This window comes from Peromyscus californicus, unplaced genomic scaffold, assembly GCF_007827085.1.
Source record: "Peromyscus californicus insignis strain IS unplaced genomic scaffold, ASM782708v3 Scaffold_2__1_contigs__length_46816999, whole genome shotgun sequence".
Classification (NCBI taxonomy): Eukaryota; Metazoa; Chordata; class Mammalia; order Rodentia; family Cricetidae; genus Peromyscus; species Peromyscus californicus.
In genome coordinates, this window is record NW_026294540.1 from 42720318 (window position 1) to 42739705 (window position 19388).

Sequence of the window (19388 nt, forward strand, 5' to 3'; positions counted from 1 at the left end):
TCTTTTTTTTTTGTTTATTTGTTTTGTTTTTCAAGACAGGGTTTCTCTGTGTAACAGCACTGGCTGTCCTGGAACTCACTCTATAGACCAGGCTGGCCTCGAACTCAGAGATCCACCTGCCTCTGCCTCTGAGTCTTGGGATTAACAGTATGTGCCACCGCTGCCCGACAACACACGTTCTTAATCTTAGAGTCACAATAATTTGGGAGCACATAGAATCCCCACCCCCAAACCAACACAATCATCTTCTCCCGGCGACAGCAGTTTGTATGACATCAGTACAACATCAAATGCCAGACATCAGACATGGTTGCCTTATTGTTGGCTCAGGTGCACACTTACTGAATTTCATATGAACGTACTTTGTGTATTTAATCTGTATGGTTTTACAGGGTAAGCTATACCAAGCATATCTTAGAGCATGCTGTATTAAATCGTAAGTTTCATAGGAATATGGCTCTTGTGTGTCTATTGCAGGTGGGAATGCATGTGTATTCACATGCATGTAGAAGCCAGAGGACAAACTCAGCTGTTGCTCTTCAGGCATAGTCCACTTTTAAAAAGTTCTTTGTTTTGAGATGATCTCTCACTGGCCTGGAGCTGTCCTAAACTAGGCTAGATCAGCCGGCCCATGAGTCCCAGGGATGTGCCTGTCTCTGCCTTCCCAGTGTTGGAAATTGAATTTTATTTTGTAACTTTTTCTATAGAAATCTCTTTTTAGTAAAAAGATTACTCAGTGTTAGTTCAAGATTTTCATACTGGGAATCTGGCATTCAAATCGAGGCTCAAGGGAATTCTGAATCTGTTTTTGTTGAAAGAAAAACAATGGAATGCCAAGTCACAAAAATAACTGAAATATGTGCCGTATCCATTAAGACAGTCAGACAAGATCTGGATACAGTCAGGAAGGTGAAAAAAACTGAGAAGTGTAGTGGTTGGAATGCTAATCCCCTCTCCCCCCACATAAGCTCCTATATTTGAATGCTTGGCCCTCGGTGAAACTGTAAAACAAGGAGTGTGACCTTGTTGGGGCAGGAATGTCATTGGTGGTGGGCTTTGAGGTCTCAAAAGCCAATGTCATTCCCAGTATCTCTCTGTATCTCTGATTCTTTGTCTCGTGTGTGTGTGTGTGTGTGTGTGTGTGTGTGTGTCTGTCTGTCTGTCTGTCTGTGTCTCTTTGCCTGTGTCTCTCTCCCTGTCTCTTTCCATCTCTGTCTCTGTCTGTCTGTCTCCCTATGTCTCTTTGCCTCTGTGTGTCTCACCATTTCTGTCCATCTCTGTCCATGTCTGTCTGTCTGTCTCTCTCTGTGTGTGCCTTGTGCTTGTGGATCAAGATGTAAGCTCTTAGCTACTGCTCCAGCGCCGTGGCTGCCAGGCTGCTGCCATGCTCCCTGTCGTCATGGTCTTGGGCACTACTGCCCTCTGAAGCCGTTAGCCCCCAAATTAAACGTTTTCTTTTCTAAGTTGCTTTGGTCATGGTGTCTCTTCAGAACAACAGAAAAGTAACCGAGACAAGAAGTGACTCTGAAGTTGTTTCAAAAGAGAGGTTAAAAGTCTGGCCTGATTTTCCTACCTCCATTCTTACTTCCCTTATTTTTGTAGTGACTCCGAAATGATTCCAAAGTCAAAGTCCTATGAGCCTGTTTCCTTCCGTTTTCCTTTCTTCTTAGACCCTCTGGTGAAGCAGATGCAGAGTGTGGAGGGCCCGCCCATGTCGTTTTTGTCCCCAGGCAGACGTGGAGCTGCACAGAAGGCCCCAGGAAGGATGCAGCTTCACCCCGCCCCCTCGAAACTTTGCTCTGTGGACTTGGAGCTCCACAACGGCAAGAATCATGTGTGGCAAATGGGTATTGGCTCCAAAAGCAGCCCAATGGGGTTACCATAGTTCTTTGTCAACAAACCGTCTTAATACACGAAGTCAGGAGAAATGACTTGACTGTCACTAAAGAGATGAGGTGGGTGATGTCACCCACTAGGTAATGACCTGTTGACAGGAGGCAGAACATCCTGCAAGCTGGGCACTTAGGTTTTTAATAACAATCGACAACCGCTTTGATTTCATCTGGCGCTATCACTCTACAGTTGCATGTCCAATCCCTGCCATTTTGGAGAGCACTCTGTACTCCAGTTTAATGCTCCCTCAGCTCCCAGGTGTAGAGACCCCTTTGCAAATGTCTGGAGGAGACCTCCTTGTTCCCTGTCTGGCTAACGTCACTTTAAGTGCACTCAGACTGCTGTGTGGCCCTTTGGCTTGTCATTTTAATGGATTACTGGGCAGAAGCTGTAAAAGGAAGCACTATGCTTGGAGACCATATCCAAGAGCATCGCGGGTGTGATTAATAGAGAGCTTTTAGCTTTTATGGAATGTCATTCTTCTTAAAGTGCATTGCTAAAGGCCTTCAAAATAAACCACCTTGTAAAATGACATAGGTACATATATTCTGGCTTTTGGAGGGTTGAAGGACCCAGTTTCATTCACACACTGTGTTAGAAAACTAACCCCCCCCCTTTTTTTTTTTTGCATTCCAAAGTGGATACGACAGAAATGCCCTCATACAATTTTCTGTTCCTTTTCCTCCCATTGGCCTCTATGGATGTCTTAACTGGGTTGGTATTGTTGGAGCACCTCCAGTTTTTGGGTTTTTTTTGGTTTCCCCCTTTCTAATCATGACTGCATCAATTTACAGTATCACTGACAACATAATAGAGGTCTCTTCTCTATATTTTCATTATCATTTTTGTTTGTTTGTTTGAGACAGGGTTTCACCATGTAGCCTTGGCTGACCTAGAACTCACTATGTGTTAGAGTCCCGGAGAAGTCCCACAAAAGGCCACCATCCACATGTGCAATCAACAAGAGCATTTATTATCTCCAGAGTAAAAGTTCCAGTATGCTGGGGCCTCACATCTGACACAAAGGCAAAATGGCAAGCAGGAGAGAAGCTCCTTATACACAGCTAAAGGATTTCTAAAGACAGTGAGGTCATTCTATCTAGGATTGGCTTACATGAGTGGCAATCATATTAGAACGTTCCTGATTGGTTAGGGCTAGCAGGGCATGGCTAAGGCTATAGTTTTCCTATTTGGGGGCAAGTCTAGACAAGTCTCAGAGTCTGTCTTCTTTTTTGGTTATTGCTTTGAGATGCTCCGGGGGCTGGCTCAGGCCTGGCACATGCAGTTCATCCTTGCTGTCGGGGGCGTTGGTGAATGATTGCCCTTTGTTCATGACTTCCTCAGAAATTGTCCGGTTCCAGGAGGCAGGAACTGAGGCCTCTCTCCTAACTGAGTTATAAGGATCCTGTCATGGTATTTGCCCGGCCTTCTCACTATGTAGATCATCTTATTTCTTATTTTGCCCAGTCCTTGAAAAACAGGTGATGTTTTAAGGATAAATAAAACAGTTTCCACAGTTCACCATCCTTATTTAAAGTGCTCACACGGGGGGCTCACACTCTTGTTTTGCCCCTAATCTCCAGTCCCTCAGCCTTGAGGTGGAGGAGCTCCCTAATGACTTCCCCCATTCCTTTGAGGTTTTTTTTTTTTTTTTTTTTTTTTTCCGTGAGCCATACGCACACTAGAAGCTCAGAAAATGGAAGCTAAAAGTCCTGGCTGATAAGCAAAAATTCTGTTTCTGAGCCAGGCGGTGGTGGCGCACACCTTTAATCCCAGCACTCGGGAGGCAGAGCCAGGCGGATCTCTGTGAGTTTGAGGCCAGCCTGGGCTACCAAGTGAGTTCCAGTAAAGGCGCAAAGCTACACAGAGAAACCCTGTCTCGAAAAACCAACCAAACAAACAAACAAAAAAAAATTCTGTTTCTGGCTCTCATTCCACTTCAGCTCCATAACTGACAAGGACTTGCAAACTTTAGAGTTGGACAATGCCGCTTGGCTCTCCAGGTTATCGTGGATTGCTTGAAGACACCAGGAAGTAAAGCTTGTCTGAGACTGAAGCCACAGGGACAGGTAAGCCGCGCCTCCCCTTGTGCCCTCTAGATGGCGCTGCACATGAGTAAGCCGGAGTTAGGCCAGACATCTTCAACATCCCTCGCTCCAAAAGAGACACCATTGACAAAGCTGAGCCTCTAGATGAAACCCATTGTCCACCCCTGAGCCGACGTATAAAGAGCTATAAAATCTATAGAGTCATCACAGTGCTGGGTGCAGCATACACAGCCACCACGCTCCTGCCCCTGGTCCCCTATCCATGGCTCTGGGAGCCGCATAAACTTTGGTTCCTCAGGGTGAACTTTGGTGGACTCACACCTTGATTTGCTGTAGGAGCCGTAGGAAGAACCGGAAACCAGCATGCGTTGGTTTTGAATCGCTTCCCGAATGGTAACGGGGCCAGGGAGACAGCTCACTCTTTGTAGGCAAAGGCCTCTTCTAACCTGAAAACCTGAGTTTGTTCTCCGGGGTGGCGGCTGGGTGGCACTTGGTGGAAGGAAAGACCTGACTCCCACGCACAAAATAAATAAATAAATGTAAGGGTGAAAGGTGAATATGGACCTGTGATGGCCAATAATAAAGTTCAGATCTATAGAAAATGATATTTTTAAAATATTAGATTTATTCATTTGTATGTGTGTGAGTGTTTTATCTGCACGTATGCGTCTTCACTACTTGGGTGTAATGCTGGTTGAGGCCAGAGAAGATCCCTAGGAAGTGGAATTACAGACAGTTGCGAGATGCCATATGGGTGCTGAGAATCGAACCTGGGTCCAAGAGCAGCCAGTGCTCTTAGCCACTGAGTCATCTCTCTGTCCCTGATTTTTGATTTTTAAGGTAGGACTCACTGTGTAGCTGATGCTGGTCTCAGACTCTGCCTGTCTCCACATCGCAAGCCCCCAGGTTAACTTATCGATACCATCCTGTCATTTGATGGGATTTCAAGTACCCATCTCGGAGGAAGGACTACAGGCAAGATCCCTCTGCACCTTGCTGAGCACAGCAGGTGTGAGGAACCAAATGGAAAAGATTCGCTACTGTTGCTTCATCTCTACATGGCTAGTTGAGAAGGCATGGTGTGGTGTGACAAGCCAGTGACTTTGCACCATATGCAGGAAGCCTCCACAGATAATAAAGCCGAGAGCATTGTTTAAAGCATGGTGCAAATTGTTTCTCCAACACAGGTGATGCCATTTTTGGTAAGTGATACAGACTTTATTTTTCCCATACAACTTTACATTTAATTAATTTCTGATATACTGCACTGATGTGTTTCCTGAGGGTTTTAGTCTTAATGTTTATTTGATACAAGAACAGCTGCCTTCGGTCTCCGTGATGTTAAGTTTTTTTTCAAGTCGACACAAGCTACAGCCATCTAAGAAAAGGGAACCTCAACGAGAGAATGCCGCCATCAGATTGGCCCATGGCAAGTCTGTGGGGCATTTTCTTAATTGATGACTGATGTGAAAGAGCCCAGCCCACAGCGGGTGGTGCCAACCCAGAGCAAGCCATGGGGACACACGCCAGCAAGCAGCTTTCCTTCATGGCCTCTGTACCAATCAGTTCCTGCTCTGAAGTCCCTCAGTGGGTTACTGTAGAGGGAAACCAGGGAAGAAGACGCCATGGCTGTGAATACCCTGTCACATAGACTCACAGCTGGGGCAAACTAGAGAAGGTACCCCCCCCACCTCCCGCTAACTGAGGCGGGATCTCACTGTGTAGTCCTGGCGGGCCTGGACCCCACTATATAGACCAGGCTGTCCTCAAACTCACAGAGGTCCACTTGTCTCTGCCTCCCGAGTGCTAAGGGTATTCATCATCATGCCCAGCTTATAACATCCTTTTTATTCAGGCTCTTTTAAAATGCAACTTAACTTTCAATTTTTTACTATTCTTATTATTCTTTTTAGAAACTCTTTGACAATTTCATATACATATATAGGGATACATATTCAATATATATACATATATACATATATCTACATATATGATGAATTTTAGTCATTTTCACCTCCATTCCCACCTTTCATCACCTTCTCTGTCCCACTGAACCCCTTCTCCCCAACAAAGTTCCTCTCCTATCTCACCTCTTCTTTTCATGTATGACCCATGAAGTTTCACTAGAGTCGCTTACGTGAGTGGGAGGTGGGTTATTTACCCGCCAAGGGAAAAAGTGACATTCCCTCCCCTAGCAACCACTAACTGAATCTTGGCTGTTTGATCTGCTCCATAGGCTTTCCCAGTGCAGGCTAGTCAGATGCTGGAACCCCAGGGAGCTGCTGAAGTGTGCAGATAAACCGCATAGGAGCTGGACCCAAGGGTGCAGCTTTTTGGGGTGCCCACTTGGTTTACCACCCCCGCTCCATGTTCCTTGAGTTTCGTCTTGAGTTCTCCAGCACCGAGTCCCTCAGCTCCCCAAGCAAGGTGGGTTCATTATTAGACCCTTAGCCTCAGTGTGTGTGTGTGTGTGTGTGTGTGTGTGTGTGTGTGTGTGTGTGTGTGTGTGTGTGTGTGTGAAGATCCTTTTACTGCCCAGGGAATGAAAGGGAGCTGAGGATGACTCCCTCCTGATGATTATTAGCCTTGCTGAGGGAGGCATTTCTGTTTCAACTTTTTCCTATAGTTTCAAGGTAGATATCTCTCTGTTATGTGTAAGAGGGACTCCAATGGTTTCCATTTTATTCTTGGTGTGAACTGATCCATGTGCAGGTGTTTGTATGGTACATCCATGGAAGCAATAACAAGGACCTTTGGCCTTAGAGCTGTGTTATGGAATATTAGTTTAAGATGTGTTACATTTGTTTGTGCTGTAGAAGATCCGTTTAAGGAGGCGAAAATGAATTGCATCATTTGTTTACCTCTGTGAAGCTGTGTTACTTTGTCTGCCTAAAATGCCTGATTGGTCTAATAAAGAGCTGAATAGCCAATAGCTAGACAGAAGAGGGATAGGCGGGGCTGGCAGACAGAGAGAACAAATAGGAGGAGAGATCTAGGCTTGTAAGGAGAAGGGTGAGGAGCGAGAAAAGGAGGAGAGGAGGATCCCAGGGTCCAGCCACACAGCGAGCCACAGAATTAGAAGGAAAGAAAGATATATAAAATTAAGAAGGGTAAAAAGCCCAGAGGCAAAATGTAGTTAAAGAGAAATGGGATAATTTAAGTTAGAAAAGCTGGCTAGAAACAAGCCAAGCTAAGGCCGGGCATTCATAAGTAAGAATAAGTCTCCATGTATTTATTTAGGAGCTGGGTAGTAGGCCCCTAAAGAGTAAAGCTGTTGTTACATTTCAGGAACACATACATATACATTGTAAATAGCTTTAAGTAGCATATTATAATGAACGCTTCCTAAGATCATAATATCCTGGAGATTATTCTGAAAAATACATTTTGTGAGAAATATCTATATATAATAGCATACAGTTAAAAGGTTACTAAAATGAGGTGGTAAAGATTTGACATAGGTACATTATTTTCCAAACCAAATCTTAAGGAGTAAGTCGCACAGTTGGTATAGTTTATATATAACATGTTTATATTTTTCAACAACTAGGACTTTTTCTACACAAGATAACACACATTTTTTTATTCCTGCATAAAACCATATACATGTGAAGCATTTCTAAAACATCTAGGGAAAAAACCCTCTTTGCCCCATCTGTTCTAGATGGCTGAACACGCTGCGGGCCAGCCACACATCCCACAATCACTTCTTTGGACATGAAAATGATTGAATTCCCCGAGCAGAAAATGAAAACCATGAAACGGGCCGAATAACAAGCTTCACTTCTGTTCCATCAAACACGGGATTTAAATACACAATTACAGAGCTTCGGCTTTCTACGCTTTAGCATTTAAATTTTATCCCATCCAATCATGGCCAGTATCCTGTGGAAAATAGCCAACTTGACACCAACTGAAAGGAGCTCGGCGGTCCCGGGGCTAAGTGGGGTTAGTCAAGCAGTCCTGGCAAAGCCCATTCTTGTGTGTGACTGTGAGAGAAAGCCATTAGTGCTCTGCGTTTGTGTTCTGGCTGATAATTAAAACAATGCAGCCCACAAGAAGAGGAAATTATGATGCCCTCACTATCTCTAACTTCAGCCCCTTCTGACGGATAATTTCCACAGAGCTGCCCCCAAAACGTCAAGGCATTTGCAAGCAGGAGATGCAATCCTCGAGATGTTCAAAAGGAACACTAGCCAGGCTTTCAAGTCCTTGATGCTCCAAGTGTAGGCCCACGGGCCAACACCAGGGACAGGTCCCCAGAGCTTCCAGGAGGACAACCCTGTTCGCCTCCCTCCCAGGTGACTTCCTTTAAGATTCAAGACCAGTTGAGTAGTCTTGTTTTCAGCTCCCAGGAGGAGGATGCCTCAGAATATGAGATAATTCCGTATTTCAAGTGGTTCCTTGCCACAGGGTGGTGGTGGGGTGTTTGGCGGCTACGCAGTCGAACAACACGTGTGGGCTAAGTATAGAGAAGGAAGAGGCATCCAAGAGCACAAGCCGTGCTGGCAAAGATGCTCAGAGAGTCAGTCCCTAAATGGGCACCTGCAGTCCTTGGAGGCTTCTGGGATGTTTCTCAAGCCCCACGGCAATAAATTCACAAATCCACCTGATTACAGTTGTAGACACATGGATTAATAATAATCTCGGAGGAGCTGTTTACCACTTTATGTTCAATGCTGGGCCAAGGGAAAAGTGATTCACCCCACAAACAGTCAGTCCTTCTAATTATGTGAACAGGTCTCCTTCCCTCCAGAGGAGGGGCACAGGGTGAAAAGCTTCGTTTCATAATCCAGGACCAGGAGAGGTCGTAACTGAGATGGGGAAACAGGGTCTGAACTCATTCTCGCTGCAGTTTCCCAGAGAGGGATCTGGGTACAAGCCTGCGGACTCCCCTAACGCCCCACCAGTTACACTCTGTGCAGTACAAGCTCTTGCCCATGTCAGCAGCTGACAGGCAGGGATCTTCTACTCAGTTTCAAAATTAATTTTCTACCTCAAACTTTGTAATCTTGGGTCCCGAAGATCTTTATGGAGAGAACAGAGGGATCCAGATGTTGAAGCTGAGCTGAGGTCCAGGTGGCCAAGTGATCTCACCCAAGATCACCCAGGTGGTCCCACTGGCTTGGGTCTCTGTGTCTCCTTTACGCTGACCTCCAGTTGACTCCACAGCGCGACTGTAGAGAGAGATGTAGAAATGATACGGAGTAGGGCAGCTCAGCCACCTGCTTTAGCTCATCGCTCACTCTATCATTTTCAGAGGTTCTTACCATGTTCTGCTTAGATTTTGTTTCCCAAAAATGTGTTCTTTATGAGTCACCCCAATGTTTCTGAAAATTGAATCATGTGGATGGAGGCTTCATGGATTCCCTAAGCCCCATGTCCTGATAATGAAGATAAAAAACAGTGAGATACACACTCCTTTGAAACAAGACACACAAGTTGTGTGTGTGTGTGTGTGTGTGTGTGTGTGTGTGTGTAGATCAGAGGACATCTCGCTGGAATTTGTTCTGTCCTTCTGCTATGTGGATCCCAGGGATTGAACTCATGTCCCTGGCTTGGCAGCAAGCACCGTTATCCACTGAACCATCTCGCTGGCCCCTAGCTGTGGCATCTTGGGTAAATGATTTGAGTTTCCCTGAGCCTCACCTCAAAGTAACAACACCTACTGCATAGTCTGCTGTGAGGATCTAGAGGCATAGGAAATGTGGGTCACAGTAAATGGGATGCAGACAGGGCACTCGGTAGCACAGGCGTCTCCGGAGAGGTCAGGGGGACCTCTCTTAGGGAAGAGGAGGGAGAGCAAGTCCCTCGACTTCTTGCTGTCTCCTCTTCTTTAGTGTCAAAGCCACCTCATCCAACGTCGGACCGAGGGGCAGGAGACGAAGGCTTTTCATCTGTCTGTTTTCCCTTGTGGACCCGTCTCGCCAAGTCCGTAAGATGGGAACTTAGGAAGCGCCTGGCACCTGTACCTCGGCACTGACAGCAATGCTCCAAGGCAAGAGGCAGGGGTGCTGGGGCAGAAACTGCAGGTAAGGGACAGGGGACAAGTTGGACTTGGTTTGAGTCCCATGGGTAGACACAGCAGCTGCTTACTAGAGCCTTACCGACTCCTGGGCACTCGGAGGTTCTCTCCAGCGAGGATGGACATCTCCATGTACCCGCAAGGATACTGTTGCTAACAAATCTTCCCTGAGGGTTGTTTCCATAGCACCGAGTGGAAAATGGTGGTTGCACAAACCTAAGATACCAGTAAGTGAGTCTGGTGTGAGAACAGGATAGGGATTTCGGACAATTTACATGCAGGGAAGGATGCAGAACTGGCTTGTACCACTGCCACAATGATGCTCTGGTGAAAGTCCAGGACAGTGGGTGGATTGAGAGGTTCTGATGTATAGAATTAGACTGACATTTCAGTGACTTCCGCGTGCACACTCACCCACATCTCTGTACCTACTTCCTCAGCAAAAAGCCGGTAATGAAGCTGTGGAGCTACATAGCATTATGTAGCAGGTACAGGGATGAAGGCCAGGATGCAGTAGACCAGAAAGGCAAGATGAGGCATGGGAAACACAGGTTTTAGCAATAGGATGAGAAATGAGGGAGAAATCAGGAGGATGAAAACCTTGCACTCGGAAGCCAGGTCTCCCTGTATTCATCGCACTTGAGATACAGGGAGAGGAGTTGAGCGTCATCCTCAGCTTATTTCAGCATCATTCAAACTGAGCAAAGCACCTTGTTTTGGAACCTTTCCGCTAAGAAAATGTTTCCATGATAATTGTTCTGAATAGCTTGACTCTTCCTCCATGAACTGAATGTTGATATAGAGTCTGTGTTTGTGATAAAATACCTTTGCAGTGAGACTGTAGAAACCAGTGCTGTGAAGTAATCCATACATGGACTGTTGCTATTCTCGCCAAACTTAGATACAGCAGAAGGTGACCTGTGGCATCCCAGCTCTGACCACTGGGATCAAGAGGCCACTTTCCTGGTATCTGTCTCCTAGAGATTGAGGAGACTCAAAGTGGAGCTTTGTGGAGCTCCTGATTGTCATAACAGACAGGCAGTCTGAAGCAAGCTATGCCTCCAACCCAGAGATCCAACTCAGCCATCTGGCTGCTCCCATTGATTCAGGCATTGCCTCTGGGATGGATGAGACCAGCCAGGAGTTTCAGGCCCTACGTCCACGGATTTAAACTATTTTTCATCATAAGGATTTGAAAAATGGTGCATCTGTACTCAACATGTATAGACTTTTCTCTTGTTAGTCTTTAAAGAACACATAGCAAGTACCCACTTAGATTTTTACATTACATCCAGCATCTATTATAAGTGACCCAGAAGTGGCTTAAAGTACCCAGAAGGACATGTAGGCTATGCAAAAATCAAATGACATTTTATATATGGGACTTGAGCACTCACAGATTTGGGAATCCACGGATGGTGGGGTCACCCCTGTGTGGGTACTGAGGGGCAGCTGTATGGGGTGTCCAGTGCCAACTCTTCTCTGCTGGTGAACTGTTTTTACTGCTTCACAGATTTTCAGAACACGTGACAACAAGCATCATGTGTACATGCTTTTGGAAAGTATGAAAATACTGTATCTGATTTTTTAAAATTACGCATCATGTAATCTACAGAGACAGTCACAGTCACAGTTACTCTTACTAGGCCTTAATAGATGATCAGTAAGAACACAGGCTGGAGAGATGGCTCAGTGATCAAGAGCACTTACTGCTCTTCCGGAGGACCTGAGTGCAGTTCCCAGCACCCACAACTACATGTATCTTCAGCTCCAGGAGGTCTGATGCTCTCTTCAGGTCTCTGTGGGTAGCTGCACACCCATGCACACACCCCCCTCTCTCTCTCACACACACACAAAATTAAAAATAAAATAAGAGCTGAAGAGATGCCTCGGCAGTTAAGACCGCAGCTTGCAGAGGACCTGGGTTCAGATCCCAGCACCTACATGGTGGATCACAACTGCCTGGAACCTCAGTTCAGTCCCAGGGGATCCTCTACTGGCACTGTACACGCACAGTGCATGGACATCTGTGTAGACAGAACACCCATACACATAAAAGAATTTAAAAAGCAAGCTACAGTGTTACGTGATGGCTTCAGTGTCTCGGATTTACCTCCTGCTCCTGCTGGGGCTTTATTGTGTAACCTGAACCATCGAATCATTCAGAATCTTTTTTTTTTTCATCTGCAAAGCAGATAGAAGCAATTCTCTACTTTTGAGGGATTATCTCTGATGGATTGTTGTTTTGTTTTGTTTTGTTTTGTTTATTTTTGACATAGGCTCTCCCTATGCAGCCCAGACTGGCCTCTTGAGATTCTTCTGACACCAGTGCTCAGGTTTTTCCAGGTTCTTTGCCTCTTATTGAAGGAATTCAAGGCTCACAAGAATTTATAAAAGTAGCAAGGTGACCTGGGTAGAATGGGTCAGATACACTGTCAGAAGTGACAGCAGCCACAGACGTGAGGAGGTTACTGCCTGGGACTTCTTTTTATGAGGTCTTAAGGAGACAGGAAATTCGTTACTAGGGTGACACAGCGTGGCTGGTTCTCTATTTTGGTAGGCTTGGGTTAGGCCTTTGCTCGATGCACAGGACTCTTCCCTGGATATGCCTGATTTTAATCACACACACACACACACACACACACACACACACACACACACACACACACACAAGCATGAGATGACAAGTAGGAAATTCTCCCCCAAATTCACTGAGATGACACAGTTTGCCTTACTGCGCATTCACCCAAAACCAGTTCAGGTTGGATTGCCCCTCTAGTCTCCTACTTGAACATAACCGGTTGAATAGAACTTAAACTTGATGGCTGTTGAGGGGAGGAGAAGCTTACTCCATTGCTCGAAGTGGGGTGTTCATACAGCTTGGTGCAAGCAGGGTCTAGGTTGCTAACAGGTTGCTGGGTGCATTTTTAGGAGATAGTCCAAACCAAGTGGAGTCCCTGTGTTTATTCTTGGTGTTTGACTGCTTCACTCCTGCTTCAGCCTCTTGAAGAACTATAGTCATGCGATCCGGTGAGGCAGCTACTATAGCCTCTGTCTTTGTGGGTTTCTGTGGGATGATACCATGAACTGTGGTGACAGGTATATAAAAACCATGGTATGAGCTGTTGTTAATAAGTGAGCAGCAGGACATATGAGACATTTTTAAGGCTCGAATTTTGTGTGCTCTGAAGTACAGTAAAGACCACAGAATGCACACCCATGTTTATTACTTCAGTGTTCACGATGTTTGAATCGTGGAATCGGCACAGGCGCCCATCGATTGCTGAGCAGATAAAGAAAATGTGATGTGTATAGAGAGTAGCATAGTACTCGGCCGTTAGTAAGAACAGAAGCGTGTTGGTTGCAAGGGAATGGACAGAAATGCAGATCACCGTGATAAGCAAAATAAGCCAGATCCATAAAGGCAAGTACCACATGCTTTCTCTCGTGGGTGGAAGCCTAGAACAGGTGTGAAAACAGAAGGGAGAGCTACTGAGGGCTGTGGAACAGGAGGGGGATAGGAAAGGGTTAGAGGGGTCAACGCAATCTTAATGAAACTATTACTTTGGACAATTAATTTGCAGTTAGCAAATAAAAGGGATGAGCTAGCCGGGCGGTGGTGGCGCACGCCTTTAATCCCAGCACTAGGGAGGCAGAGCCGGGCGGATCTCTGTGAGTTCGAGGCCAGCCTGGACTACCAAGTGAGTCCCAGGAAAGGCGCAAAGCTACACAGAGAAACCCTGTCTCGAAAAACCAAAAAAAAAAAAAAAAAATTAAAAAAAAAATTTAAAAAAAAGGGATGAGCTAGTTTGCATGGTTTGCACCAAAAGCGTTAATTGATGGAAAAATTCTTAAAATTCTTGTGGGATCTCACAACAGGGTTGAATCTGAGAGGAACCAATGTATCTGAACAAGTGTGGTCGGGCAGTCTGTCCCTGCGGGCCTTTCCCCCATGGTCCCTTTGCCTTTTATTGCTGGTCTGTCTTTCTTTCTTTTTTTCAAGCAAGCCACCATGACTCTTTCCCCCTCGGTGCCCTCTGGAAATCTGCAACTGCTTTTAGGAATGGCCACACCAAGAGTCATTGAGCACCGACTACAACATAAGAAGTTTAAATGTGGCGATAATTCTCTTTTTAAAACATGATTATAGGGAATAAAAGTAGTCAATTGAAAGTCTTAGTATATATAGAATATAAAACACCTATTTATGTTAACTCTCTCAAAAGAGTGTACCTTTTAGGTTTTAACTTTTCCAATGCATCCAACTCCTAATATAATAAAACCAACAACCCTTACTGTTAAAAGTTGTGAAATGTAATATGCAAATATAAAAAACAGTGCATAATTGGCCTGGATAGTTTGTTGGCCAAGTTCACTATACTGTAGCTACTGGATACGTGGTTCAAATTTATCCTTGAGTGCCAGACCCCAAGAGAAGGCTAGTTTCCTTAGCAGGGCACACCAGGCTCTGATTATGTGAATAAATCATCTATAAAAGATAGCCCTGTAGAAAATACGGTGTCTCAGGAAATAAAGGTTCTTCCCAGGTAATCAAGCAGCTGGTGCTTTGTTCTGTCCTTCCAGCCATTTAAAAACCAGGAAGGACCAGTCATACACCTGTGCAAAGCCCACCCTTACAGACCAGGAGCCAGGAGCCCAGGCATATAAACCAATGTGCTGGTTATAAGTCAACTCAAGCTAGAGTCATCTGAGAGGAGGGAACCTCCATTGAGGAATTGCTCCCATCAGATTGGCCTGTGGTCACATATGTGGGGCATTCTCTTGGTGCAGGAAGGCCCAGCTCACTATGGGTGGTGCCACCCCCGGGCAGGTGGTCCCGGGTTGTATACAAAAGCAGGTTTGACAAGTCATGGGGAGCAAGCAGTGAGTAGTGTTCCCCCATGGTCTGTGCTTCAGTTCCTACCTTGAGTTCCTACCCTGACTCTCCTCAGCGATGGACTGAGAACTGTAAGATGCAATAATCCCTCTTCTCCCTGAGTTGCTTTTGGTCATGGTCTTCATCACAGCAACCGAAAGCCAACTATAATAAAGAACACAGCAAGGAAGTCTCATAATCTACTGCTCATATTTCAAGATCGTACAGCTTCCCTATGCTGCTGTGTGGATCACCAGACCAGCATAGGTCCCCAGGCTCAAGAGCAAGGACATTAAGCTCAGTCAGGAGGATCTTGTGGGTACAACTCACCCACTTAGCCCTGAAACCGTCTACGCATTTTGTTAGCAGGGAGCTACAGGCGTCTAAACTGTTTGGATTGCTCCTCTCCTGCCAGCTAACCCTTCAGAAGCCGACAGTAGGTGATCCCGGGAAAGTTGGCCCCGCTCCTTTGAATATGGCGCCTACAAGAGTTCAGAGGAGCCCTGAGCCTTTCATCACTCATTTTCAAAAGATTTCCTGGAGGAAGCTTGCAATCTCCACACGGCATGATTTTTCTCGCTGCTCTGAAAGCTGCATTCAGATTCACCCTGAAGTTACTGAACGTGCATCAAAGCCTTCCCTATAAAGACGAGAGAAATTGCCTTTTCAATAGAAGTGATGAAAATAACTTAGATTTCCAGGGTGCCTGTTTCTGAAGATCTCATAAGGCCTCTATATGACTTGGTGAAAAGATAGCCCCAAACTCCCCAGAAATCTTTCTTTCCTTATATAGCATTTGATTCGTAAAGTCTCTCAAAAGTTTAAATGTATTTCTCAGTATCCTTTCTCATCTTCTGATGCTGTGTCTTTGGGTTCAGCACATTTCGATTTCACTTGCAGACATCTCTCTTTAAAGAGAATAAATCTGTGTAAGTGTTGACTTGCCTTTCTTCATTCTCAGAGAATTCAACATCTCTGGAGATGTTAGCTCTCTCTTCTGGATCAGTCGCTGCTAATTTCATCCTTCATCTTATTTGGGATATTCTCAGCCAGGGCCAGTGAGGTGACGGTACTGCAGTCCTGAGCCACCGCCTTAGTGTTTTTCTTAAATATCAACAGAAATCCGTGTTCTTGCCCTGATGTCCAATACCTTTGCTCCCGGTTCTATCAGGTAGGTGAGCCCTGTGAGTATTCCCTGTGCCAGTCAGGGCTCTATTGCTGTAGTAAAGAACAACTTGGGGAGTGTCTTAGTCAGGGTTTCCTGTTGCTGTGAAGAGACACCATGACCACGGCAACTCTTACAAAGAAAACATTTAATTGAGGGGACTTGTTTATAGTTCTGAGGTTCAGTCCATCACGGCGGGGAGCGTGGCTGCATGCAGGCAAAAGCAGTGCTGGAGTATCCTACATCTTGACTCAGCGGCAACAGGAAGTCGACTGACTGTCACACCAAGGAAAGCTTGAGAAAAAGACCTCAAAGCCTGCCCCCACAGTGACACACTTCCAACAGAAGGTGTGACCCAGATTAAAGGTGCTCCCTCCAGCCTCAAGGTCTGGATTAAAGGCGTGTGTCATCCAGCCTCCTCCAACAAGACCACACATCCTTCAACAAGGCCACACCTCCTAATAGTGCCACTCCTTATGATCTCATGAGAGCCAAATACATTCACACTACCATGGGGAGGAAAGGGCTTATTTCATCTTATAGTTTATAGTCCATCCTTGAGGGAGCTGAGGGCAGGAACCTGGGGACAGGAATTGGAGCACAGGCCATAGATGAACGCTGCTTTCTGGCTTGCTCAGCCTGCTTTCCTATACAGTCCAGGCCCACCTGCCCAAGAACTGCCCCACGAACTTCCTATGGGCCAATCTGATGGAGGCAATTTCTCAGCTGAGGTTCCCGATTCTCAGATACCTCTAGCTTGTATCCAGTTGACAAAAAGCTGTCCGGTGCACTCCCAGTATGCCAATGCCCACGTTTTCACCAGTTTACTTTTTGACAGCTTAAACCAAAATTCAACATTCAACTCATACCTTAGTGAAATAAAGTTTAAAATTAATCTGAACATCAATACCGGACTACCTGGCATGAGGCACCAAGTACTTACAGATTCTGCATCTGACACTATTTTGTGAGCATTTCTCTCCAGTTCTTATTACCTTAAAAAATATGCTCTGGAAATGGCATGAGTTTGCTGTGTGAAAGAACACCGTAAGTTCCCTGGGGAGGAAAACAAACAGCCACAGACGAATGTTTCTGAAAATGAAGGGGTGCCCTGCTTGAAGACACATCTCAAGACAAACACGATCACACCTCCCCAGAACAGACCCTGATTATGGGTTCGTTTTAAGAAATCGGTGCCCGTGGTCATGGAGTGGCAAGTCTGGCATCTGCCGGACAGGCACCTGGGGACTCAGACAAGAGCTGAGGTTGCAGTCTTGAATCTGAAACCCGCAGAGCAAGAGGCGGGCTGAGACTCAAGCAGCTCTCCTGTGCCATTCCCACAGTTAAGACGATGCACCCAGCTTGTAACCAGACCTCTAAGAAATGGGTTCATCCCCATGCTGGTGTTTTTCATCTACATGAATGGATGCCATTCTTCCCAACAGCATCTATAGATTTCCAGCCAAAACTTTAGACTTCTAGAAGGGTACAGGGATGTAGACTTTAGACCAAACCAGATGCTCTACCAACATCTTCCGATTTGAAGAGCATCCCAGAAGGAAAACATCAGAAAAGCCCATCTTATGAACCACACAGAAATATCCCAAATATAAGTTGAGTCCAGAGCTTGCCTACTCATGTGTTGGCACGGAGAGGGTAGAGGTGGTACCACACATGGGTGTGGTCCATGCATGGGGAGGTCAGGGCACAGGGTTTGGTGGGATAAAGACTCTAAAACCACAGAATCTGGATAACAAAAGACAGAAGGGAAGGGAAAAACGTCAAAGCTGGAGGGTGAGGAGAGGACTAAGCGTGTGGGGGCAGAGGCAATTCTGACAGCTATGTGGTGGAATTCCGAGGATGCACACGGGCAGCATGGGACCCCGGGGGCAGGGCTCTGAAGTACAGGATGTGAAAATGAGTTTCTATGAGACAAAACAGAAGTTCCCAGCATAAGAATACAATGTCGGCTCCGAAGACGGGCTATTGATAGTTACTGTTTCTGGAGGACTCCAGAAGGTTCGGAAGTGTGTGCTAACCATCTTACAGCTTGGATCTCATCTAACAGAGATAGGAGAGAATGAGCCACTTCCTGATGCCTGGTGTCCTCAGGGGGAGAGCTAGCTACAATGGAGATGGAGGGAGGCAAAGTCATCTGAGAAGCCGGAGGACTCGGGGATACCGGGGGACTAGGGCACAGTCACTGGACTCCCATGTGACTTCTTTTTATAAGGACACCAGCTACATTAGATTGTGACCCTTCCCGATTATCCCATTTTACTCTGGAGCTCTGGAGCCTTCTCTCTGAATGAACTCACATTCTGAGGTATTACAGCTTAGGTCCTCGATGTGTGAGTTTGGGGGATGACATAATTCAGCCTGTAGCTGTACCTCAGACCAAAAAAATCGTCTCAATTTTAAGCCTAGGTGGATTTTTTTTTTTAAGTCAGTTGAGTTTTAGCAAACCTCCTAACTATTACAGGAAAGTCACAAAACATCCCATGGGAACAGATCCTGAGAGTGTGACCAGGTCTCCACAGAGTCTGTGTCTTTGGCAAAGCTGGATGTATCATCAACTTGGAGAAGACACTTGGTAAGCTCCTGAAATGTTGAGACTCTGGGTGTGGTGGTTTGAGTAAGAACAGCTCCCATAGGCTCATAGTTCGAACCCTTGGCTCCCCATTTGTTGGACTGTTCAGGAAGGATTAGGAGGTATGGCCTTGTTAGAGGAGCTGAGTCCCTGGGGGTGAATGCCATTCCCATGCCATTCCCAGTTAGCTCTCTGCCTCCTGCTCGCAGATAAGGATGTAGGCTCTCAGTTACTGCTCCAGCACCATGCCTGCCTGCCTGCCTGCTGCCATGCTCCCCACCATGATGATCATGGACTCACCCTCTGGAGCCTCGAGTCCCGCTAAAGTGTTCTGTAAGTTGCCTTGGTCATGGTGTCTCTTCACAACAATAGATAAATAACTAAGACTGTGAATCAGGCTTCTAGGGAAATTCTGTGTTGCTCACGGTGTTATCTCCGTATGGCTAGGGAAAAAGCACATGGTGAATAAATGAATCTATCAGTGTATACCGCTTTCCTGGGAGCTCCTGGACCACTGCTCAGAAGAGTGTTTGTGACTCATTTTTGTTTGTCACACGTTTTTCCACCATAAAATTATCTGCTTTGTGGAATAAGAGGCTGGACCTTGGAGATATTTCTGAGCTTTGTTTCCAGGCAAATGCTGGCTGTGGCTTTTCCTTCATGTAGAACCAGAGGCAGTAAGCATTCCCACTGGATGGAAGGGAGAACGGCCAATTTTTAACAAGCCTAGTTTGACACGAAGAATATACCAAGATGTCTGATGAGGGTGGAGGCCAGGAGATCCACAGGCT